The 11,041-nt window shown below is 42.9% G+C and overlaps 1 long non-coding RNA gene across 1 annotated transcript; it reads right to left on the bottom strand.

Moving 5' to 3' along the window:
* Nucleotides 1-2,156: 2,156 nt before the first annotated feature.
* LOC120909953 lies at nt 2,157-9,000 on the bottom strand. Its single transcript, XR_005741378.1, has 3 exons — nt 8,889-9,000; nt 5,771-5,853; nt 2,157-2,380 (listed from the first exon to the last, which is right to left on the bottom strand). It is a non-coding gene; the product is annotated as an uncharacterized LOC120909953 (long non-coding RNA).
* Nucleotides 9,001-11,041: the final 2,041 nt, after the last annotated feature.

The raw sequence follows: 11,041 nt of genomic DNA, 5'->3' as shown, positions 1-11,041 counted from the left end.
TGGGATCAGTGTCTATGGGGGAATAGAAGGTGGTGAGAGATATTGTTCACTCCACATGCTACTTTACCAAGAGACTGAGAGTTCCTGGCCTGTAATGGGCTGTTGCTGAGCTAACTAGAGACTTTTAGCTCCTCTAGGAGTGAACCAGCGGAAGCTGTACAAGGGAACCAAGTTTGTGCAGGAGGAAGGAAGAAGAGGAATCTGTAAATAGGGAGGAAGTTATTCCTGGTTCTGATTTTTGGACAATTTCTGTGTGGACATTCCATAATCCCTTACCCCATCCAAGTCATCATCTCCTAATAAAATAACCAAACAAGCCAAACTGATTCCTGTGTCTTGATGCAAGAAGAAAATGCTGTGTGACTGGCTGTGCAGCAGTGGGCAACCCTGACATCTGCAACTCCTACGGGGGGTAGTGATACTTACTGTGTGTATTATTAGAATCACCAATTTGTTTGGACACCTGAGTTTTTTTTATTTTGATCACATTTATTCTAAATGCATTTGTTTAAGTCATGTAATTTGAATTTAATTGGCTGCAAGTGCTGTTTTCACATTTTCTTCTATAGCTCTGCCCATCCGATCACACTCCCAGATTACACACTCATTGCCTGGCCTCCATCAGTATTATTTTAAGAGGACCCTGTCTAGATCTCCAAGGCCTTAAGCACCTCTCTTCAGGACCCCCAGGAGAAAGTCAAGGAAGACAGGCAGCTACAGCTATTCCTCCCATGTTCTTTACCACCTCACCTGGGACTTCAGCCCTGAAAAGGGCCCTTTAGTTCAGCTCTGCAGGGACTACAACTTTAATAGTACTGGGGTATCTCATGTCCATTTCCCATCTATCGTTGGGGCCCTTCAGCACTGACATTATATGGGTGCTCACTACAATTATTACATCACTAGAGGAGGGTCTTTCCTAAAAGGGAGCCAACACCCAATTACAACTTTCCCTTACCATACTATAATGGGAACAGAGCCATCTAGTGGTGGGCAGGTTACCTGCACTTGCCAACATGTTGGTAACTGTATGTACACAAGTAAGTATGGGAAAATGTTGTCACATTCGTACAATGAAAGCTTTATACACAGTGCGCTTCTATATTTAATAAACAGTGGATGATAGCACCCTGAAAATAGAGAAACCGTTTACTCCTATACATCTAATCTTATACAGGAATAGCAATGTCGTTATTGCTGCAATGAATTCCAGGGCGCATTACTGATGGCGGATTGATGGATTGAAAGGTTTTATGAATATTAGTAGAAAGAAAGTGAAAGTATAAAGAGTAAGGGCCGGATTCAGATACATTGGAGTATCTGTCGGCGCGGCGTAACGTATCTCTGATACATTACGCCGCCGTAACTTAGGGCGCAAGAACTTGCGCCCTTAGTTACGGCGGCGTAACGTATGTGTGTCAGCGTAAGCCCGCCTAATTCAAATGGGGATGATGTGGGCGTGTTTTATATAAATTCACTGTGACCCCACGTATTTGACGTATTTTACGAAAAAATCCCAGTGCGCATGCTCGAAATTACGCCGCAAGTCGTCATTGCTTTAGACGTAAACGTAGCTTACGTACAGCCCTATTCGCGAACGACGTAACCTTTTTAAAACTCGACGCAGGAATGACGTCCATACTTACGATTGGCTACGCCTCATATAGCAGGGGTAACTTTACGCCGAAAAAAGCCTAACGTAAACGACGTAAAAAAATGCGCCGGCCGGACGTACGTTTCTGAATCGGCGTATCTACCTAATTAGCATATTCATTGCATAACTATACGGAAGCGCCACCTAGCAGCCAGCATAAATATGCAGCCTAAGATACGCCGGTTACGCCGGTCGGATCTTAAGGAAATCTATGCGTAACTGATTCTCTGAATCAGTCGCATAGTTACGACCACGCACACTTTAGAGATACGACGGCGTATCCCCTTTCTGAATCTGGCCCCCTGTGTGGACTGATCCATTCTGAATGCTTTTATCTTGATTGGATAAAGTGGAGGATCTATCCGGATCAGTGGGGCTGCTGAACCCAACTGAATGTCCATAAATGATTACGTTCCCTGAAAAGTGCGCTAAGGACAATATTTCCCCCAAGTAATGTAGGTTCATCATATAAATAATAATAATAAAAAAGAAGAAAACACAATGCATGTTATATCTTTATTTTTTATAAGACATCTGATGTGCATTTAGCTAAATAATATTCCACATCAGATGATTTCCAATTCCATTTCCAAAGTTTTACAATTTTTTGGTTATTTTCCCAAAACACGAGTGAGTGCATTTACAAGAGCTCCTATAAATCGTTTTTCCACTTCAACATGTCTTTCTTCGGGATCATCTCTTCTCTCTTCTTCATCGGCATCTCTCCTGGGAGAAGACACAGTTATCAGTAAATAAAACAACATGATTATTACACAAAATCTGTATTTCACTGGGACCACAAATGTGTATTTTTAGGCCACGTTGACCACTATTCTATGACCACAGTAACATGGTAAAGGAATACGGCACAGCGGGATTCCACAAACTTGAATCTCTTATTGAATAACCAGCTGGAAGATTCTGATGTGTTTCATTCTACGGTACGGAGCTTTCCCATCAGTAAGTGGACACAGCTAAAGCTCCCCATACACCAGGAGGATTTCATTTGTATGGAAATTCTGAAAAACCATTCACCAGAACATTAGGGCCCAGATCCACGAAGAACTTACGGCGGCGTATCTATTGATACGCCGCGTAAGTTCTACGATGTGCCGGCGTATCTTTGTTTTGTATTCACAAAACAAGATACGCCTGAATGTGGGCTAGATCCGACTGACGTACGTCTTAGTACGCCGTCGGATCTTAGGTGCATATTTACGCTGGCCGCTAGGTGGCGCTTCCGTTGATTTCCACGTAGAGTATGCAAATTAGCTAGATACGCCGATTCTCAAAGGTACGTACGCCCGGCGCATTTTTTTAAGGCGTAAAGTTACCCCTGCTATATGAGGCGTACGCAATGTTAAGTATGGACGTCAGGCCAGCGTCTAATTTTTTACGTCATTTGCGTAAGTCGTTCGCGAATAGGGCTGTGCGTAAGTTACGTTCACATCTAAAGCATTGACGATTTGCGGCATTATTTGGAGCATGCGCACTGGGATTATTTCAAGGACGGCGCATGTGCCGTTCGTAAGAAACGTCAAAAACGTGGGGTCACGATTAGTTAGCATAGAACACGCCCCCAACCAGCCTCTTTTAATTAGGCGGGCTTACGCCGCCCGATATACGCTACGCCGCCGTAACTAAAGGCGCAAATTCCTTGTGAATACAGTACTCGCCTTTCTAAGTTACGGCGGCGTAGCGTTTCTGAAAGATAGGCGCCTGTACGTGGATCTGGCCCTAGATCTTGCCATCGTTGAGCCAACTAATATTGTACTAATGCCCTAATCCAGACCCGCTACTTGGATGGAATCCCAGATGTTTTAAAAAGTTCCTTTTGTACCTTGGAACATGAGCATTATAATATGTGCAAATTTTCCCAAACCAAAATCACATTTACTGTTAGGCCAGGTACTCACGAACAAACATGTACGGTGAAAGCGGTCTGTCGGACCGTTTTCACCGTACATGTCTGCCAGAGGGCTTCTGTACGATGGTTGTACACACCATCGTACAGAAGTCCGCGCGTAAACAATACGCGGGGCGTGTCCGCGTTGTCGCCGCGACGATGACGCGGCGATGACGCGGAGACGTGGGCGGGCCTGCCATTTAAAGGCTTCCACGCATGCGTCGAAGTCATTCGACGCATGCGAGGGACGGCGGGCGCCTGGACATGTACGGTAGGTCTGTACTGACGACCGTACATGTCCGAGCGGGCAGGATTCCAGCGGACTGTTTTAAAACAAGTCCAGGAATATTTGTCCGCTGGGAAAAGGCCCGGCGGGCAAATGTTTGCTGGAATTCGGCCCGCTCGCGCCCACACACGACCAAACATGTCTGCTGAAACTGGCCCGCGGACCAGTTTCAGCATACATGTTTGGTCGTGTGTACGAGGCCTTAGAATTTCACTCAAACAAAATTTTCCATTCTGTTAATTCAGATTTTCTCATTGTTACGGTCAAAAACAATCATCGATATAACCCCACTAACCATTAGAAATTTTAACCGACCTTCTAAAAATGAAAATCTTATAAAGACATTCTTCCAATGTATGGCCAAAATGTAATATATTAGGGCCCTTTCACACGGGCGGATCAGTAATGATCCGCTCCGTGTGTTCGCAAAAGCTCAGCGGGGATCCTCCGTAAAATCCCCGCTGAGGTGGCAGCTGACAGGGCGGTCCCCGCACACTGTGCAGGGACCGCCCTGTCTTTCCTCCGCTCTCCCCTATGGGGGATCGGATGAACACGGACCGTATGTCCGTGTTCATCCGATCCGATCCGGCAGACGGAAGAAAAATAGGATTTTCTTCCGTCCGCAAATGCGGATCTTTGCGGAGGCGTACGATTACGGGTGTCCACGGATGGTCATCCGCGGACACCCGTAATCACATAGGGACCAACGTATGTCCCGTTTTCATCCGCAACGTTTTTTTTTTTTAGGCTTTATTCCCTCTGTTTTGTGATTTGGCCAGTAACTCACCTCCTGTATTAAAGAGCCTGCACTCTGGATGAAGGAGCAACAGAGACACCTTTGGACAGCAGTATTTTCAGTCTGGGGGGGGGGGTGTTAGATGTACTAGCAGATTTAGATACACTTAACAAATTGAAGTAAAAGCAGTTACAGCAACACCTTTTTTACTTTTGGGATAAAGGTTTTACATAAAAAAAAACTGATCGTTGTAACTGTAAGCACCCCTGTCAGTGTTAAAGGGTTTGTTTTAACCTTCTACATGGACATTCGGACTGCTTGTTCTGTTGAAAGACAACGGACGGACTTACTGGCCAAATCACCAGGTGAAAATAAAATAAAGTCTAAAAAAGGAAACAAATTCAGCCATCACATCTAAGATTTGGTAAGCTGCAATGTAATAAATGTTTACTTTTGGGTTTAATACCGCTTTAAACCTCAAACTCCAAGTCTTTCCAAGATCCAATTCAAATTACTTTTGACTGATACAATGTACACATATTTGTCATATCCCTGGGTCTCATGTTATCATCCAGTGGGATTTAAGCTGGACCTTTTGGGTCTCTGAATGGTGGTATGCCCTTGGAATCCACTTGCCCTGTTCTCACTCTTGCCATTCCCTATCCCCTCCCCCTCCTTCCCTTTTTCCCTTCCTCCCATACCCTTTCTGCTATACCCTTACCCTTCCCCCACCCTGTCCCTTCAATGATATCGGCCATCTCTCGGGACATCCTAAATACATTTCTCACATTGGCAACTCCACTCTCCCCTTGTACACTTCTAGGGTGGTTCGTCTCCATCTGAATTATTGCATGTGTAGCACCTTCCTAGATAGGTGCAATGTTTAGATACTTTTAATAGAAAGAAAAAGAGAAAACAAGCACCTCTAAGTGTAGACTGCATGAAACATTTAAAGCCAAGTTCCAACTACATAGAGAAATTTTTAAAATGAATATCTTTCATTAGGCAATCATACTGTATATCTATGTTCGCTTACTGTATAACAATCTGCCGCCGATCTCCCGAGTTTTTGTAGAAAGCACCATTTAAAAATTGTTCTCTGACGTTCTCATTTTGCTTGTGGGCATGTGAAGCCATTTTAAGCTTTAAAAGTTTATACTTTTATTTAAAACTCTTATTCATACTTACTCTTCCTCACAGAGAGATAAGTTGATGGTCCCAAGGAAGAAAAGGAGTAACAGGGATTTCTTCAAGGTGAACATCTTTGGGCTCTGTGGATAATTTGTATTCATTGAAAGAAAAAGAGAAAATTTAAAATACAGCTAAAAATAATACGAGGCACCCTGTCAGGAACGCATAAAATGATTTTTCCAATACGATAAAAGGTCAAATGTTCATTTGTTCTAAACCATCATGTTGAGGGCATGTGGCCTGGTATGGTTCAGGAGGAAGGGGAGGGGGCGCTCGCTCGTCTCCCCCCATCCTGTCCTCCAGGTTGCATGCTCAGATAAGGATTCGCTATGGATTTTGGGGGGGGGGGACGACCCCCACGCCAATAATTTAAAAAAACAATTGGCGTGGAGTTCCCCTTAAAAGCCACACCAGACTTAAGCAAAGATTTTTTGTTACTACTATACCTTTATGTTTATTAGCTATTATTTTTTGTTTTCTTTACTTACTCAGTAAAATTTACTGTTAAACACATTTTTGATTCTTAAGTTAAGAACTACCTTTTAACTTTAGACACTTAAAAAGATATTTCTTCAAAGTTTAAGTAGCACCAAAAATTAAGTTAAACAAAGGACCACCGATCAGCCTACAAACAGGTACTTATTACGGCCCTACAGAAACCCACAAAAGATTGCTATGGGGCCTAAACCCTAAAATGTAGAGGAGGTGCATCCAAAAATACAACATGAAAGACAAACCACAAGAGGATACAGCACCTACTAATGCTACCATTAGTCTTTAATGATCATGGGACCTATATAATAGGGTAGGGGATTGAGCTGGGGGGGGGGGGGGGGTTGGTAAGACGGGTCTAGGGGAAAGATGTGCTCATTTTTACGTTTTTTGTTCACTGGTTGTTTATATATGGACACTATATATGTCCCATGATCAATAAAGACTAATAGCAGCCTTATTAGGTGATGTATCCTCTTTTGGTTTGACTTATTATGGCACCCAACTACATAGAAACATAGAAAAGTGACAGCAGAAAAAAACCTAGTCTAGTGAGTCTGCCCATTTATTTATTTTTCCCATTAACCTGACTATAGATTTATGTTTCTCCCAATCATGTTTGAAGCTGTTTACTGTTGACTGTCTCACTACCTCTGTTAGTAGTTTATTCCAATCATCAATCACCCTTTCACTAAAATAATACTTTCTAAGATTAGTTTTGAACTTTCCTCCAGTTAGTTTGAGGTCATGTCTCCGTGTTCTTGATTTTAATTTCATATTGAAAAGACAGTTAGGCCTCGTACACACGACAGAGTTTCTCGGCAAAAACCAGCAAGAAACTTTTTTTGGCCGAGGAAACCGGTCGTGTGTACATTTTTCGACGAGGAAACTGTCGAGGAACTCGTCGAGCCAAAAAGAGAGCATGTTCTCTTTTTCCTCGACGGGAATGGAAAAAATTAGCTCGCCGAGTTCCTCGACAGCCTCACAAGGAACTCGACGAGCAAAACGATGTGTTTCGCCCGTCGAGTTCCTACGAGGCTTTAGAAACTTTTTTGCCAACTGACTTGGTACGGTCCAAATCCCTGAGACTTAGAGTGAAAGACAGTGGCAGGATTGGGATTTTAACGGACCATAAGCAGTGATTAAACTTGTAAAAATATAGATTTATTGATACAAAAAATATGAGAATAGACAATACAAAAGTCAACGAAAACCAAACACATGGTGAGAAGAGCAGCAGAGAACAGAAACTGGAATGGCCCGATTTAACTGTTGGAGGGACAGGAAAAGTCCAAAAACTTTTAATCACTGCTTATGGTGCGTTAAGATCCCAATCCTGAGGAACCTGTCTTTTATATTGAAAAAAACACCTTCCTGAACCTTATTCACTCCCTTGATGTATTTAAAAGTTTCAATCATGTCTCCCCTTTGCCTTCTTTCCTCCAAACTGTAAATATTAAGTTCCTGAAGTCGCTCTCGATATGTTTTATCCCCCAAACCTTTCATAATTTGTGTTACCTGTCTCTGAACTCGTTCTATCTTATCAATATCTTTTTGTAAGTGAGGTCTCCAGAACTGGGCACAGTATTCTAAATGAGGTCCCATTAGGGAAAACAGAATCTCCTTCCTAATGCTGGTGATCCCTCTAGTGATGGATCCTAGAATTCTATTTACCTTTCCCTTGCCTGGTCACGTTGTTTTCTCATTTTACAATCATCTGAAATAAGCACCCCCAAATCTTTTTCTTCTGTAGTGCTGGCCAACACTGTACCCCCAATATTGTACACTCTAAGGGGATTCTTTTCCCCTAGGTGCATTATTTTACATTTAGAAATATTGAACTGCAGTCTCCACTGCTTTGACCAATTTTCCAGCAATGCCAAACAAACCTTTAATTTTATCACTTACATATAGGTTAAATCGAACAGGACCCAGTACAGAGCCTTGTGGTACCCCACTAGTGACTGGTCTCTGTTCTGAGTGAACCCTCTGGGATCTATCCTTTAGCCATCTGCATATCCACTGAACCACCAAAGGGTTAAGTCCAAACTATGAAGAAACTTTAGGGACCAAAACTCAAGCTAACCAGGGAAAGAAGAGACATTGGGGGAGATTTACTAAAACTGGAGCCCAGATAATCTTAGTAGCTGATTGGTTACTATGCACAGCTGAGCCAGATTCTCTGCGCTCCAGATTTAGTACATCTCTCCCGCAGTGCTTTTTGTTTCCAGAAGACTTTTTTTTTACAGAATTTTTCAAAGGGCAGAGAATATACTGAATGTGCAAGAACATTACATGGGGATCAAACTAATATGATTTAGCAAGTATATGACATTTTTCTACTGAAAAGCTATTTGATTCAGCGCTGTCAGAACTTTAACAGTTAAGCTAAATCCATCCCAGAGAGCCTTCAAGAGTTCAGCTAACCTTTCCATCATTTAAAATCCAAATGAAACAGAGGAGATTATTAAATTTTATCTAAAATCTGAATAATAAGGTTTTTATTCCTTATCATAATTATAATAATTAATAACAATAATAATATTAATAATAATAATAATAATAATAATAATAATTATAATAATAATAATTATATAACAACGATATTCCAGTATATACTTACCGGGTGGTTCAGTTGGTGCTGAGAATGTAGACGGCTGGAAGACTTTAGTGGAGGTCTACTCTACAAAAAACGGGGTTGGCTTATATAATAAAAGACAAACAAGTTGAGTAAACAGAAGTTTTAATTAAAGTTTAATTTAGAAGTCACATCTATCTTAGGAACACATACCTGATACCACATGTATTTACTAGAAAATATTTACCTTCTAGCCTCCAGGTAGGACATATATCAGCACCCAGTCAGCAGTTTAGTTATCTCCTGATCTGCCATTTAGACAGTTCTAGTGTAAAATCAATTTAAGAGGAATCCCATCCCAAATTTTGCTTTATTTGCAGTATTATGGGGTCATTTTGGACAGTTATGTATTCCTGTTTAAGTGTTCAGTCACTTTCATTTAAAAGAAAGTGACCGGCACATTAAAGCCCAATTTTGTATGTGACTTGCTGTTGCATTAAAGTGTAGGTGGCATCAGAAAGTGACTAGTTTCTGGGGACAGACCCTGATTTCGGGAGACTGTCTCTGGATAAAAGTGTCCCCAATTCTGTCCCCAGCAGTGGTGGTGCTCAGGACGGCTTTCAAACTTCTGTCAGTATGGAGAGAGTCGCCTCAACCGACATTATTCAAAAAAAAGTTCTTTACAGTACATCACAGGACACAGAGCACCAGTAATTACTACATGGGTTATGGGCCACCTTCAGGTGATGGACACTGGCCTAATCAAGACCGGAAGTCCCCCTATATATAACCCCTCCCACATGGGGAGTACCTCAGATTTTTTTCATTAGTATCTAAGGTGTTGGTCACGGTAAACATTATGCTCCCCAGGGAGCTATAAAATCGGATCCATTCAAAAAGCCAAAAACAAAGGCAAAAGTGGATGGTGCCCGAGTCTCGATACGAAAGAACAATGTTTTGCCTTAAATTCTTCTCTTTGGAGAGCTGGGCCCTGTGATCCAGAGTCTTGGTCACATTGCTATACCACAGGCTGCTTTGGCAGGGCGCTATACAGGTCCAAGGCAGTGGACCCAAATAAATTAAAGGGGACCCCATCCTTAAAGGTCTGGCATGACTCCAAGCTCGCCGTGATGGGTGAAGATTGGGTCAATGTGATAATTCCAGTAGTACACTGCGGTGGGAATGGTAAGTTAAGAAGATACTTTGTGGACTTCTTTTAATGAATAGTTAATGTCTTGCCTGTATTTCTCTCCTACCACTAGAGGGTGTGAAGTAAGGGTGTCAGCATCCCATGTCTGCCTGGTTTAAAGGTTTGTCAGCAGCACTTGTGGAGGAGTTCTGCCTCTCCCTCTCAGTTCGTCAGCCATCTAAGAAGGGGGGGGAGAATTTGGGGTTCCATCAGCAGTAAGACTTCTTCCCGCTCCCTCCCCCCACGGGATCCCCGAGTGGATCGCAACCTGCATGCACGCATGCGAAAAAACCCTCTTTTTACGAGAAAAAAGGTTCCACTGGGGCGGGGAGAGGCGCCACTGGCATTTATGTGGATCATTGTGCGCGTTGCACTATGGCGCAGGCGCAAACCGTCAATTGTTATAAACTTAAGCAATGTGAGTACAGGTGTGCGGATGGAGAGACACAGACACTTTTTCACAGGGCATGTAAGCGCTGGAGTGCTGGGGACAGGCATTTTCAAGACTCATCTGTTCATCATCTGAGCTGTGGCATTTGATAGCGGCATATTAAGATTGCTAAGACTGAGCTCAGCAATAGCTGCATTGTAATTAGTACCTCTGCTTTGTGCCTTGGACTATGTATTCCCGAAGGAGAGGGGCAAAAACAGGGAGAAGGGGTGCAGAGGTCAGGTCCTGGGAACCCTAGTCACGCCTCCACAGCATCTGCTTCCACTGTAAGACCTGAAACGGTTGACCAAGCTGAACCCTTGTCAAGCATTATAGCTACCTCCAACAACCCAGCCTCTACATAAGCTGGCTAGTTTGATCGTGTCCACCTTCCAGTCAGGGGACAAACGCGTCAGATCCCCCTTCCCCTGCTCCAAGGCCGTCGGCTGCGGATCAGGAGTGGGTAAAGGATTCGGATGTGCCTTTAGAGGGCATGAGGAAGGTTCATCATTAGAGGGATCAGCCCGGGAGGAAGCCTTTGCAACCTCACAGTCTCAAAGGTTGTCAATTCAATCGCTC

Source organism: Rana temporaria, chromosome 8, assembly GCF_905171775.1.
Source record: "Rana temporaria chromosome 8, aRanTem1.1, whole genome shotgun sequence".
In the NCBI taxonomy this organism is placed as follows: domain Eukaryota; kingdom Metazoa; phylum Chordata; class Amphibia; order Anura; family Ranidae; genus Rana; species Rana temporaria.
This window is presented reverse-complemented; position numbering and strand designations above follow the sequence as displayed.